At 43.0% G+C, this 14,276-nt stretch overlaps 1 protein-coding gene across 6 annotated transcripts in view; it reads left to right on the forward strand.

The window, feature by feature from the left end:
• The first annotated feature begins 389 nt into the window (after window positions 1–389).
• RIMKLB (ribosomal modification protein rimK like family member B) overlaps window positions 390–14,276 on the forward strand; it is a 38,332-nt gene continuing 24,445 nt past the window's right edge. The window contains exons 1-2 of one of the 6 annotated variants that reach the window (XM_070464040.1): window positions 1,127–1,200; window positions 1,430–1,512. The gene's annotated coding sequence lies outside the window, so the exon portion shown is untranslated. Of the gene's footprint in view, window positions 410–988; window positions 1,201–1,274; window positions 1,513–1,772; window positions 1,979–14,276 lie in introns of those variants that run through there. The other 5 variants (XM_020901023.2, XM_020901021.2, XM_020901019.2 and 2 more) reach the window with 5 other exon arrangements.

Below are 14,276 nucleotides of genomic sequence, written 5' to 3' on the forward strand. Positions count from 1 at the left end.
TTTGCAGAGGTGTTTTTGGACCTTCCTCACCAGCGTGAAAACATCAGCATCATCTTTTAAAAAATCTGTTCCTTCTCAGCCATATTGTGAAGAAACATACTGAAGTGAACGTTCCTTTTTACGCAGAGCTTGAGAATTTACAAAATGCTTCAAGTGTATTATCACATTTCATTCTCACAGCAACCTTGGAACATACGCTGTTCAGAACAAAGGCTCAGAGAAAGTTAGATAATTTCATTTGCCCAAGGTTTACACTGGTTTCTAAGTGGTAAAGCTGGCTGTGCCACGCGGCCCCGCCTGCATCTTAAAACCTGCCAAAAGCCCTGAGAACATAGGATGTAGTTAAAAATTGGCCTCACACTATACAGAGGCATTGTCCTTACTCTGAACACGGAGAAGGACCTTAGAGGTATTTACGATCTTTGTCCCCAGATCTTTCCCTCCTGCCTCCGGAGGGAAGACCACCGTTTGAAGGGGCTCGCGGGGACCGGGGTCCGCAGGGGAGCGCGGGCGGTGGGCGGGCCCGGGCGGGAGGCGCCGAGGGGCGGACACGGACACCGCTCACCGCGTCCGGGGACTCGGGGGGGCTCGCGTCAGGGGTGGACTAAGTGGGTCCCGAGGAGGGGTTGTGAGGGAGGGGAGGGTGTGTACAACGGAAGGGATCACCACGCGGTTTCGAGTTGGGAACAGACCTCGCCCCTCCGCCGGTTTCCCTTTCTCAGTGAGGACGGTTTGGGGGCGGGTGGGGAAGGCGCGTCCTCGAAGCGCCCTCGCGCTCCCATAGCCCTCCGGGTGCGCGCGCCCACCGCCTCGCCTCGATCCCAGAGGCCGCAAGGGCTGCGAATGGGGACAGGGCGCCTGAGGGGCGGGTCCCGACGCAGGTGTCAGATCCCCTCGGCCGGGTTCGACTGGCTGGCTAGCTGGCTCAGCCTCTCGCTCGCCGGCCACCGCCCCCCCCCCCCCCCCCCCCGGCCCGCGGCCGCGCCGCAGCTGCGCCTGGAGGGCGGGGCCGGGGGTTGCGCGCGGGTCCTCGGCACGCGGGCGGGCGGGCGGTGCGCGGCGCTTCGGTCTCAGGGAGCGCGGGGCGGCCCCCGCCGGCGTCGCGCGCGCTGTGTGAGAGCGGGGTCGCGCGCGCGCGCGCGCACGCCAGGCAAGTGAGGGAGTGTGAAGAGAGTGTGAGGGAGTAAGGAGCGGCCGGGGGTGAGTGTGTGTGTGTGGGGGTTGAGTGTGTGCCGGGGTGGGGGTGAGGGAGAGCCACACCAACCGCGCGGCTGTGAGCAAGGGGGCGGGGGGTGAGTGGGCGAGGGCGCCGGGCCTGGCTGCTGGAGTCGCGGCGGCGGCGGCGGCGGCGGCGGCAGCGGAGAAAGGAGGCGGCTCCCGGCATCCCGACCCCCTCCCCCTCCCCCTCCCCTCCTTCTCGGACTTCCAGCCCGCCTGGCCGCCCGCGCTGCCCTCAGAGGCCCCCAGCCCGGCACCGCCGGCCAAGAGCGAGGGAGGAGCCGCCCGAGCCAGGTGAGCTGGACCCTCCCGTCCTTCCCCGGGGGTCGTGGCGAGAGGTGGAGGCGCTCCCGCCCTCCGCCTCACCCCCCCGCCTCCTCCTCACCTCCCCCCCGCCCGTCGCGGCCGAGTTGGGGCGGAACGTGCTCCGGAGGAGCCGGCCCGAGCCGGGGAGTCGCCGGAGACCGGGTCTTGTGGAGGCCGGTGGTCGCCTCAGAGCCGGGGGCGGCGCGCGCGAGGCGGACCCCGGGCGGGGCGTGCGCGCCGAGAGGGGTTGAGGATGCCGGTGCGGGAAGCTGGAGGGAGGGAGGTGGCGGCGGCCTCGGGCTCGGAGCAGTGCGGTCTCCCCTCGGCGAGGGGGTGTGGTGACCTGGGAAGGCGCGGCCGAGACGCACACGCGTGGCGCTAACCTGTCCACGGGAGCCCGGTAATCGCTGCTGCCCCTGGTGCCATCAGACGGATTCCTGTGGTGTGAGACCGAGTAAGGCGGGGGTGGTGATGGACATGCATTTAATTCTGTTCTGATTTCACGGTTTCCTCCTTACGTTTTAGAAAGAGTGACAGCCATTCCCCCCTTTCCTTTTGACAGTCCTCTGGATAAGAATGGGGTGACATTTAATAATTGCTTGCCATGATTTTTTTTAAGGCATTTGACCATGATGCAAATCTTTTAACCCCCCCCCCCAATACAAAATAGTTAAGAGGCTAATAACTTCAGATTTGCCTTACTAATTTGTCCTTATCTCTGGTAGCAGATTTGTTTTATCCCCCGTATGTGTGTGAATAGAGATGGGGCGTTGATTCTCTTCTGGGAGTGGGATTTTTATACATGCTCCATGTAACCTCCTTGTAAATTCTTTGATTGTTCTGTTTTCCCATTAATTACCAGACTTGTTCCCACATCTTTGTGGAGTTGGGTTAGATTTGAAATCTGTATGGAAACTGGGCAGCGTAATATGGAGGATTTTCTTTTTGTGGGCTTGATAGGTTGATTATGTTTATGGACTGTTTTTGAACAGACTTAAGTTTTAACTAACCATTAAAATGTAAATAGTGTTTATTTTAAAGCTCACTTTGATAACATCGGATAGTTTCAAGGTCGTTGAAAAAAACAATTGATTGTCCAAACACTTTTAAATATTCATTTAGATTAAAAACAGCCTCTGAAATTTCAGTCATGGAGAGTCACCATTTATTTTCTAACTTTCAGAATGAAAGGCTCTCATACAGTTGTAAGGTAGTGACAGTTAAAATTTCTTTTATATTGGTTACTGGATATTATTTGGTTGGTGTGTCAAAGGGGAGGAGGCCTATTCTGTTTTGACGTGATCTTTTGTTTATTCTGTTCTGTCTTGGTTAGCTATTCGTTTCCTTCTTCACGTGTCATAGATTTAGTTGTTAGTTTGGCAACAAGGCTGATGTTTTTCTGGCTCTGTTTGCCTTGTTTTCTCTCATCTTCTCTTATCCTTGCCCCCAGGTGCTGGAGTCTGCTTGTTGCGGGAGGTGGGCAGTCTGTGATTCTGAGAGCCAAGAAGGGGAACAGCAAATTCTGTCTTATGTTCAGTCACGTTGAGAGTCCTCTACTTAGTCAAGAGCCAGTTTTCTCATCCTGCCTTTCTCCCTGCAGGGGGTAAGGAGCTGTTAAATATCAAACTTCAAGACTTGTGGTTACCAGCTAAAATTCCACTGATCTTAGTTTCTGGTTATGATATCCATGCGTGCTCAGCTGTGTTCAGCTCTTTGCTGCGACCTCATGGGCTGCAGCCCTCCCGACCTCTCTGTCCATGGGATTCTCCAGTCAAGAATACTGGAGTAGGTTGCCATTTCCCACTCCAGGGGATCTTTCTGACCCAGGGATCGAACCTGGGAAGCCCAGTTCCTGGTTGGATCAGTTAATAATTTCTCCTGTTTCATCTTGAATATGACACCTAGGGATGGAGGGGAGAGTAACAACAAGAAATTGTCCCCCTCCCCACCTTTTCCCTTCTGATTCTGTCCCCTTTTGCTCACCAGAGGGAAATTACCAGCAGTATTTTATAAATATTCTAACACTTCCTAGCCATATAGTAAAGAAAGTTCTAAAGTGAAGGTTCGTTTTTTCCTCTGAACACCAACCAAGCTTAGTGCATTACTTTGTTGGGACACAAGATGAAACATACCTTTCAAATTATCTCCCAGTTTTTACTTTCCCCTATTTGTAGTCACCTGGAATTTGCTACTGGATAAGTCACTAGACTGATCTCAAGTTGTCTCTCCTCCCTCTGAGCTGAAGGACTGAACGCTGGGCCAGATCAGGGGAATGGGACAGAGCAGAATGAATTGTTCCACACTTTGGGACATAACACTTTCCTCTGGGGAGCAGATAGAAAGCTAAATACAGAAAATGGGTGGAGAAAGGACTTCTATACCCATGAACAACCCACGAAGAGAGACAAAATTGAGTTTTATTGTATGTTGTTTGCTGATAGCTGTTTTCTTGGTGGGGGAGTACTTAAGTGATGTAGATTTGTAGAGACTTTATGGCTGGTTAGTTTTTGAAGAGTGCTCTCTGCAAGTGGGATTGTCATAAGCATTTGAGAAAAGAACCTTTAGAAGTGTTATTTAATTGAGCGGGTAGATTATGATAAGGACAATGAAAAAAGTAGTAGTATTCAATGTTAGCTGTACTGGCATGTGCAGTTGTTTCAAGAGAGGTTGAATAGGGGAGATTAGGCGCAGAGGTTGGGTAAATTGTCTTTCAGTGCTTGGGAATTTTCCTGCTTGTCATATTTTTAGGGTCATTAAGAAATAATACCTTCAAAAATATGTTTATTATATACTTTAGATTTATGTGCCGTACATATCTGTGTAAGTGTTCAGCTTGCAGAAAAGGACTGATTTTCTGGCTTTGTGGTAACTGATGCCATGGTGTTAGTTTCAGTGTTTTCTTTTCCAGTGTTTTTTCCCTTTGAAAATTGGCTTGGAGGACAAAAGCCACAGAGCCAGCCAGCTCTACTCCCTTAGAGTCTGGTCTGCATGGAACCCATCTGCTTATATCTTTTTTCCTCTCCTTACTGACCCTAACCCTCACCCATACTTTAATTATTAACAAAAGTAATTATTTCAATATCAGTTGTATAACAAGGATGGGAAGTAGCAGTAGGTTTGGGTTGTTTGTTTTTTATGAGAAACTAAAACTTAAATTTCTAACAGTTACATATTATGTGGCAGTTTGCTTTGGTGTTGGTGTTTAATATTGAAAATAGCTATGTTTTTTTCATTTCCAGTTATACTTCAGTATAACAAACTCCTTTAAAGTAACTCCCTAACTCTTAACCCTGTCCTTTCTGAGGTTCTGTGCTTCCCATTGGGGATATTAGTAGAGAATAAAATAGATGGGGATTCTGTCCTCATAAAGTGTATGGTTTAACTTCATTGTTCTCTGTCCTTTGCCCTGTCAGTGACTTCTCTCTTTAGTGTCTTGAGGAGTCTACTCTATCTGTGAATTGATGAGTTAGCAGAACAAATTTGTGTGAATATTGTTATGCCAATTTTTTTTTTTTTACTACCTTTCTTTCAAAAGTGACAGCACACCACAAAATGTGATAAACAAAAACTGCCCCTTAAATGTTTTTGTTCTGTTCAGCTTAACAGTCCTCCTTTCTCTCTTGTCTCTCTCTCTCTTAACCACTTCTAATACTAGTTCTTACCTTCATGTTATTAGAAATACAAAGATAGAGCATGGATTGGCTATATAAGATCAGACCTGTTCTTACTGCTCTGCTCTTCCGTATTTGGCATCATTTCAGTCTTTTGATACTTTATCAGAAAACTGCATCTTGAAAATACATATGCGTTTGCCCAATTATAGCAGCATTGGAATTCTTCCCTGATGTTTTGGAGTTCTCAGTTGTTAGCTTATTCCTTTGACATGTGATGTAATTAGCTGTATCCGTAAAGCCTCATTGAATATATTAACAGCTTCCCAATTGTTTTTTTCAGCATAGTGTCGAGAAAGAAAATTTGGCAAGAAGGCCCAACATTTAACATGTTAAATGTGATGAACTTTGAGCTGTACTGTGCATTGCATCTCAGGAACATTTTTGAAATTTTGTGCCACGTTCCAGAGATACTCTGATGTAACATTTCTCTGTTAAGTGAAATCATTAGAAATGTTATTTGGATTCCAGAGAAAACATAGGTTTTCTTTATACCACAAAGCGTTTTAAGAATTTTAGTAACTAACCTACAGGTTATTTAAAGGTAGCATTTCAGGCCCTTTAGTTGGGAATGTGTGAACATTTGCATGTTAATTTGTTCCTGACAATTTTTTCTTCCTTTTTTCTGTTTTCTTTTTACGGTATAGTATACACCTAAATTTTACCATCTTAAGAGTTTAGTGGTATTAAGTACACATATATTGTGCAGCCACCACCATAGCCATCTCCAGAACTCTCTTTGTCCTGCATTATCGACAACCTGTACCCATAAACATTTAACTCCCCAGTCTCAGGGCCCCAGCCATTAACAACCATCATTATGCTTTCTGTCTCTGTGAGTTTGAGTACTCTAGTACTGGAGCATAAGATTCATTCGTGTTAAGAATGTAACAGAATCTGATGTCTTTCAAAGACATTGTGTGTATACTGCATTTTTATTTATTCATCTGGCATAAAGGTGGCTTGCATCTGCGTTTGAGCTCTTGTGAATAATGCTGCATGTGTGTACAAATACCTCTTTAAAACTCAACTTTCATTTCTTCTGAGTATATACCTAAAAGTGGAATTCCTGGATTGTATGTTGATTCTATTTTTAATTTTTTGAGGAACTGCCATACTGTTTTCCATAGCAGCTGCACTATTTTACATTCCCACCAACAGTTTGCAAGGCTTCCAGTTTCTCCACATCCTCCACATTCTTATTTTCTGTTGTTATTGTTCTTTTTTTTCTTTTTGGTAGTAATCATCCTGTGTGTGAGGTAGTTTCATGTTTTTGTTTGCATTTTCCTAGTGCTTAGTCATACTGAACACTTTTTCTTATTCATGACATTTTAACATCAGGCCATTTTTAGTTCTCTGATGGCTGAGACTTCATTTCTTACCATGATTTTCAGTGTCTTCAGATAAAGTGCATAGTAGATACTCATTAATTAAATGTATTATGCAATTGAATGTTTACTTTTGTATATTTAGTAGTTTATCTTTTTTGACTGTAAATGAATCCCCAGATATCATTGACATAAGTTAAATTTATTTCTTCCTCATGTAAAAGAGATAGTAAACAGTTTAAGGCTATGGCACTGTGCAGTCAAGTTCTTCTAACATGTAGCTCTGCTTTTCTTAGAGTTGACTTACTCCAAATGGATGTTAGAGATACATAACAACTGGAGCAAGGACCAGGGAAGAGTACATCCCTTGAGTATGCTTCCTGAAAGTTGGAGTGCAGTACTTTGACTCAATGCTCTTTGATCACATTTAGTTGCAAGAAAACCTAGGGAATACAAATAAAGGTTCTTAGTCCTATGACACTTTGCTCAGCTAAATATCAGATACATTATTTCTGAGGGTTAGTGGATATTGGGAAGCAAGTGGCAGTCTCTGCTATCGAGTATGTGGAATTTGAAGTGACTCTGGGCTCTTCCTCCTTCTAATTTAGACAAGTGACCTCTCTGCTAGTTTAGCTTCACCTGCCAAATGATGATAATGTGTCATGGGGAAGATTGTGAGGATTAAATGAGGAGATACAAATAAACTGTCTAACATCGTATTTGGTACATGTAAGCACTCAAAAGTGAATTTATTTTCTTTATTTAAATTCCCTTCAGTATCTTTAAGTATCAAAGTAGTTCAGAGAAATTGAAAAATCTGAATCCTAGTCTTGGATCTACTATTGTGATATCTTGGGCAGGTCATCCCTTTAAGATGGGATATGTTATGTCTGTGTTTCTCACATAATTATGTGCAGACTAAATGACATTCACATAATTGTGTGTAGATTAAATAACAAAATATAGGGACTTCCCTGGCAGTCCAGTGGTTAAGACTTCCCCTTCCAGTGCAGGGGGTGGGAGTTCCATCCCTGGTGGAGAAGCTAAGCTCTCACATGTCTCTCCACCAAAAGACTGAAACATAAAACAGAAGCAATATTGTAGCAATTTGTCATTAAGGACTAAAAATACACAACAACAATCTTAAAAAAAAGGAGGGGGGGAATGTTTTGTGAACTATAAATGGAGAATGTTTTTAATCCCACTTGTATGCATTGTTTTGCTTTTTGTCTTTGCTTTTGTTTCTTTGTATAAAAAGGGAAATTTATAGGTGCTTGTTTAGATGTTCCAAAGTGTTGCCTTTCTTTACCTTCATTGTTTTCTGTTTCTGTGTAGACACTCAGTGTTTTATTGTTTTTCTTATGTCTTTTGATGGAGGGTCCCTGTTGAGTCTGTACAGAAAAATGGCTATCCTCTCATTTTTTCACCCCCCAAATAATGTATACACATTTTTAAAAAAGGGGTGTCATATGGAGAGTGTGTGAATGAATGTGTCATGTAAAATTTGGAAAATTAGCTATTTGCTGTTTTTGAGGTATACTCTTTCAAGAATAATGAGGGGACTGTCATACATTTCTTTTCTATCACTGTAATCTTTGATTAATACCAAACCTCCTGCTCCTACTTTCAAAGCATTTCAGTCTACCATCAAGTTAATGTGCTGATGGAAATGGTGTCCAAACAGTGATATTATTGTTAAAGTGGCATCTTAGCTAAAGGATGAGATTGTAGAGGAAGTACCTCTGCAAGTTTCAAAGGGTCAGTCGTTTAGTGGGTAATGGGATAACAGGTGTATAACACTTCAGAAAACTGTATTTATTCATTGGTTTGGCTGCCCTGGGTCTTGGTTGCGAAAGATGGCATCTTTAGTTGTGGCATGTGGGATTTAGTTCCTGGACCAAGGGATTGAATCTGCGCCCCCTGCATGGGGAGCACAGAGTCTTAGCCATTGGACCACGAGGGAAGCCCCCAGGTCTAACACTACTAATTTATTGATTGAGACTCTTTTGAGATTTTCATTTTATCATTCATTTTCTTTTGTGGTGGTTGTTCAGTTTCGTGAGTCATGTCCGACTCTTTCAGACCCCATGGACTGCAGCACTAGGCTTCACTATCCTGGAGTTAGCTGAAATTCACGTCCCTTGAGTTGGTGATGCTATCTGACCATCTCATCCTCAACCTCCCTCTTCTCCTTTTGCCTTCAATCCTTCCCATCATCAGGGTCTTTTCCAATGAGTTGGCTCTTTGCATCAGGGTAATAAAGTATTGGAGTTTCAGCTTCAGCATTAGTCCTTCCAATGAATATTCATTTCCTTTAGGATGGACTGGTTAGATCTCCTTGAAGCCCAAGGGACGCTCTCAAGGATCTTCTCTGACACCACAGTTCAAAAGCATCAATTCTTCAGTGCTCAGCTTTCTTTATAGTCCAACTCTCACATCCATACATGACTATTGGAAAAACCATAGCTTTGACTAGACAGACCTTTGTTGGCAAAGTAATGTCTCTGCTTTTTAATATGCTCTCTAAGGTTGGTCATAACTTTTCTTCCAAGGAGCAAGTGTCTTTTAATTTCATGGCTGCAGTCACCATCTGCAGTGATTTTGGAGCCCCCCAAAATAAAGTCAGCCACTGTTTCCACTGTTTCCCCATCTATTTGCCATGAAGTGGTGGGACCAGATGCCATGACCTTGGTTTTCTGCATGTTGAATTTTCAGCCACCTTTTTCACTCTCCTCTTTCATTTTCATCAAGAGGCTCTTTAGTTCTTCACTTTCTGCCATAAGGGTGGTGTCATCTGCATATCTGAAGTTATTGATATTTCTCCTGGCAATCTTGATTCCAGCTTGTGCTTCCTCCAGCCCAGCGTTTCTCATGATGTACTCTGCATATAAGTTAAATAAGCAGGGTGACAGTATATAGCCTTGGCGTACTCCTTTTCCTATTTGGAACCAGTCTGTTGTTCCATGTCCGGTTCTAACTGTTGCTTCCTGACCTGCATGCAGGTTTCTCAAGAGGCAGGTCAGGTGGTCTGGTATTCCCATCTCTTTGAGAATTTTCCACAGTTTGTTGTGATCCACACAGTCAAAGGCTTTGGCATAGTCAATAAAGCAGAAATAAATGTTTTTCTGGAACTCTCTTGCTTTTTTAATGATCCAGTGGATGTTGGCAATTTGATCTCTGGTTCCTCTGCCTTTTCTAAATCCAGCTTGAACATCTGGAAGTTCACGGTTCACGTACTGTTGAAGCTTGGCTTGGAGAATTTTGAGTATTACTTTGCTAGCGTGTGAGATGAGTGCAGTTGTGCGGTAGTTTGAACATTCTTTGGCATTGCCCTTCTTTGGGATTGGAATGAAAGCTGATCTTTTCCAGTCCTGTGGCCACTACTGAGTTTTCCAAATTTGCTGGCATATTGAGTGCAGCACTTTCACAGCATCATCTTTTAGGATTTGAAATAGCTCAACTGGAATTCCATCACCTCCACTAGCTTTGTTTGTAGTGATGCTTCCTAAGGCCCACTTGACTTCACATTCCAGGATGTCTGGTTCTAGGTGAGTGATCATACCATTGTGATTATCTGCATCATGAAGATCTTTTTTGTATAGTTCTTCTGTGTATTCACCTCTTCTTAATATCTTCTGCTTCTATTAGGCCCATACCATTTCTGTCCTTTATTGTGCCCATCTATGCATGAAATGTTTCCTTGGTATCTCTAATTTTCTTGTCTAGTTTTCTGGTCTTTTCCATTCTATTGTTTTCCTCTGTTTGCACTGATCATTGGGGAAGGCTTTCTTATCTGTCCTTGCTATTCTTTGGAACTCTGCATTCACATGGGTATAGCTTTCCTTTTCTCCTTTGCTCTTTTGCTTCTCTTCTTTTCACAGCTATTTGTAAGGCCTCCTCAGACAGCCATTTTGCTTTTTTTGCATTTCTTTTTCTTGGGGGCTGTCTTGATCACTGCCTCATGTACAGTGTCACAAACCTCCGTCCATAGTTCTTCAGGCACTCTTGTCTGTCAGATCTAATCCCTTGAGTCTATTCATCATTTCCACTGTATAATCATAAGGGATTTGATTTAGGTCATACCTGAATGGTCTAATGGTTTTCTCTACTTTCTTCAATTTAAGTCTGTAGTCAGCATACACAGTGATTGGAACACAAGAAAAGAAAGTCTGTCACTTTTTCCATCTTATACACTTCGGTTTGCCATGAAATGGTGGAACTGGATGCCATGATCTTAGTTTTTTTTTTTTTTTTTTTTATCTTAGTTTTTTGAATGTTGTGTTTGAAGCCAGCTTTTTCACTCTCGTTTTTTACTGCCATCGAGGGGCTCTTTAGTTCTTTATTTTCTGTACCTTTAATAAATCGCACCCTCCACCACCACATATACATATTTAAGTGTTTCTTCCTTTCTCTCATCCTTCTTAATGCTTTTGTCCCTCTGCCTCTTATTCCTACTCTTATTTGTACCAGTAATACAGTCCCACCTCTTTGAGAGACCTTTGGATAAGACAAGAAAAGGAAAAAGGATAAATTTCATATATATTCCAAATTGTGTTTTGTTGGATTTGAGGGGGAGGAGGGAAGCATTAGAATTTATTGAGAGAAAAGCATTGATAATCAGATCCTTGGTTAAAAACCTTAAGCATAACAAAGTAGGTGTTAAAAGTTTTAGTTGAAGTCAATATAGGTGGGTAGTATGATTTGGAGGGACGTTGTTGGGACTGAAAGAACATCTTTGGAAATTCAGGCTATGTTATTTAGTATCACTTAATAAAAAAGTGCATTTCTTAATTGTATTAATAAAAAAAAAGGTGCATTTCTTAATTGTATTAACGTACATTTCTTAATCTATAAATGGTTTCTGTAATCCGTTCAGTTTAGTCGCTCAGTTGTGTCTGACTCGTTGTGACCCCGTGGGCTGTAGCACTCCAGGCTTCCGTGTCCAGTGTCCATCACCAACTCTCGGAGCTTGCAGAATCGGTGATGTCATCCAACCGTTTCGTCCTCTGTCGTCCCCCTCCTGCCCCCCACCACCTTCAACCTTTCCCAGCATCAGGGTCTTTTGAAATGAGTCAGTTCTTCCCATCAGGTGGCCCAAACATCTTTAAACATTGTGATTCTATTAGATCATCTGTTTATAATATATATCATGTCTCTCTCACACACACACACAGAGTTGACTCTTGAACAGCATGGCTTGAAACTGTGCAAATCCAATTCAATAAAATTGAAATGTTATTGAAATTCAATCCAAATTCAATAAATATGTATTATAGTTCTTTGCATGCTTAACTGAGGCAGTAGTGGGAGGCACTGAGTTAGGGATGCCCATTAGGTACATTAAAACAGGATCTGAAATTCAGTTGAACTTCTGGTTGGAAGAATATATTTAGTAGGTCAGTGGTAGTAGTTGAAACTGGGCTGAGAATGAGTTTTCTAGAGAATGGAAAGAAAGATTTCAGAATGAAGCCCTGGGGATTATGTACAGGAGGAGAGCTGTCAGGAGAAAAGAGTTAGAGAAGATAATAGGCAAAGACTGACTGTTCACGAATTTGTTATTTGTCTGTATAAACCGGATCCAGCTCCTGTATTTCACATCCAGGACAGAATGATGTCATTGAAAGCATATCTGTAGTAATTGCCAAATGGAGTAAATTCTAGTTTTTATGTAAGTGTATATATATTTTTCCCAACATTTTCTCCTTTTCTGTCTTTTTATTTTGAGTTCATTTGATGTATCTTATCTGGAATAAAGATTTTTTCTAGTAGTAAGAGATGTCCTTAATATTATCAGATGGTAGACTGTGATTTTGCTTTTTCCTTAGCAGAATAATTATCATTGGGAAGAGGCCTCTCAAGAAAAATAAATGAAGAAGCATCTTAGGATTCTCATTTAATTAGCCTTGCCTGGACTATTGGAAGATAACAGATAAAGATAAATTGGTGTGCTTATCCATAATTTTCACAGGAAAACTATCTCTAATATAAAATTAAATTTTATAAATTTCCTCTATTTCAAAAATGCTATTTTAGCATTCACTTAGTATCTGATATTTATATATCATTTTCCTTGGTACTTTTAGATGAAGAGGATGAGAGTTAGTAGATCTGATTTTACATTCCAAGAGGAAAAATAAGCTCCTATGTGGACATTTGCAGATGCTGTATTTATCTTACTCTCTTGGAGAATAAATTCTTCTCATACAGATATGTTATTGGGTAGCCAGACTTACTCAGTTAAATGTCAGGGGAAAAGGGGGAAACCATTTTATTTTACAAGGGACCCTTTCTTGTCATTGATTGATTGATTGCTGTGTGGCACAGCTTGCAAGTTCTTAGTTACCCAACAAGGGATTCACCCCGTGCCCCCTGCAGTGGAAGCAGAGTCTTAACCACTGGACCTCCAGGGAATTCCCTCCTGTCTTTTAAAATAGTGAATATGATTTGAACTTCAAGGTAGTCCTTTTATTGGCATACTTGGGGCTCTTAGGCTGTGTAGATTTACGGTTATGCTTTTGACTTTTTATCGTTTTCCTTCATGTTAAGAGGTTGGGAAAAAGAAAAGTAGATGTTTTAAAGGGGGAGGAGACACCAATCTATTGGTCTCTGACCCGTAGGAGTGCGTTGGTGGCCTCTCAGGCCAGGAGGGGCTATATGGGTGGGGACAGTTGGGGACAAAGAGCCTGTGCCTTTGTGGTTGACATCTTCACTTGCCTGTTTGCTGGGTTACATTGTCACATGGTTAGATGTGGATCCCAATGGAACAGCCTGAAAAAGACAAACAGCCACTGTAGCAGCATCCCTGAGCACCAAGCCACTTACCCTCCTGTGAAAACTGGAGTGGACCATTGGGCAAAGAGGTTGTACCCTTTCACTCCCTGGCAATAAGTGGTCTCTGGAGATGAGTAAGATTGTAGTAGATAAAAATCTAAACAGGTGTCATTTGAAGATACCAACACCAATGGAACAGTAAGCTGAGGATGGTTAAGCACACTTTGCCTTTTATAACCTGGTGATGCCATTGACTTAGTGTACAGGAAGACTGAGTTGGAACACAGTGTTGCTGCATACCTCTGCAAAACTTTACAAGAAAACCAGGGCATAACAATATTCTGAAGATTTTTAAGTATTCTGCATGAAGATATGTCAGTGCAGCACAGGGTGAACAACCCCCATGTTGTCTGCCACTTAGGTGGGCTTTGAGGAACCATAGCCATTGACATCATCAACGTAGTCTCTACCTTCTTCTGCAGGGTAATAGCATTCTTCCAGTTCTACGTTAGGGGGTTCAGGCAACCCTACTTGAAAAGCTGGGGTGCATTTGTGGCAATCTTTGCTTCACCTCACCCAGATAGAGAGGGAACATCGCTTTCTTTCTTAAAACCCTGGGTGCAAGAGGATTTAGAGCCTCGTCATTAAAAAGAAAATGAAAAGAGATAGGGAGCCTAATCTGAGCTCGTAGTTGTTGGTCATGTACCAGCATAGAAACACCCAAACTTCACTACATGAGGCTATCAGAGCTATGGCCATGAGGCCAGACAAGATGGGTATGCTCACAAGCATCATCTCTTAGGAGTCTGCAAGACTGTGTGAGACTGCAGTCTTGGGATGCCTTTTATTGTGTGATTATAGAATCATTGGAAGCATCATGTGTATTACTGTTGTGGCCTCGGCATATTCCTGAAAGCTGATTTACTGTAACTGCTTCCCACTTACCAGTGGCTACTACAGCCCCATCCTGATTTCTTCTGGG

This window comes from Odocoileus virginianus, unplaced genomic scaffold (assembly GCF_023699985.2).
Source record: "Odocoileus virginianus isolate 20LAN1187 ecotype Illinois unplaced genomic scaffold, Ovbor_1.2 Unplaced_Contig_11, whole genome shotgun sequence".
Classification (NCBI taxonomy): domain Eukaryota; kingdom Metazoa; phylum Chordata; class Mammalia; order Artiodactyla; family Cervidae; genus Odocoileus; species Odocoileus virginianus.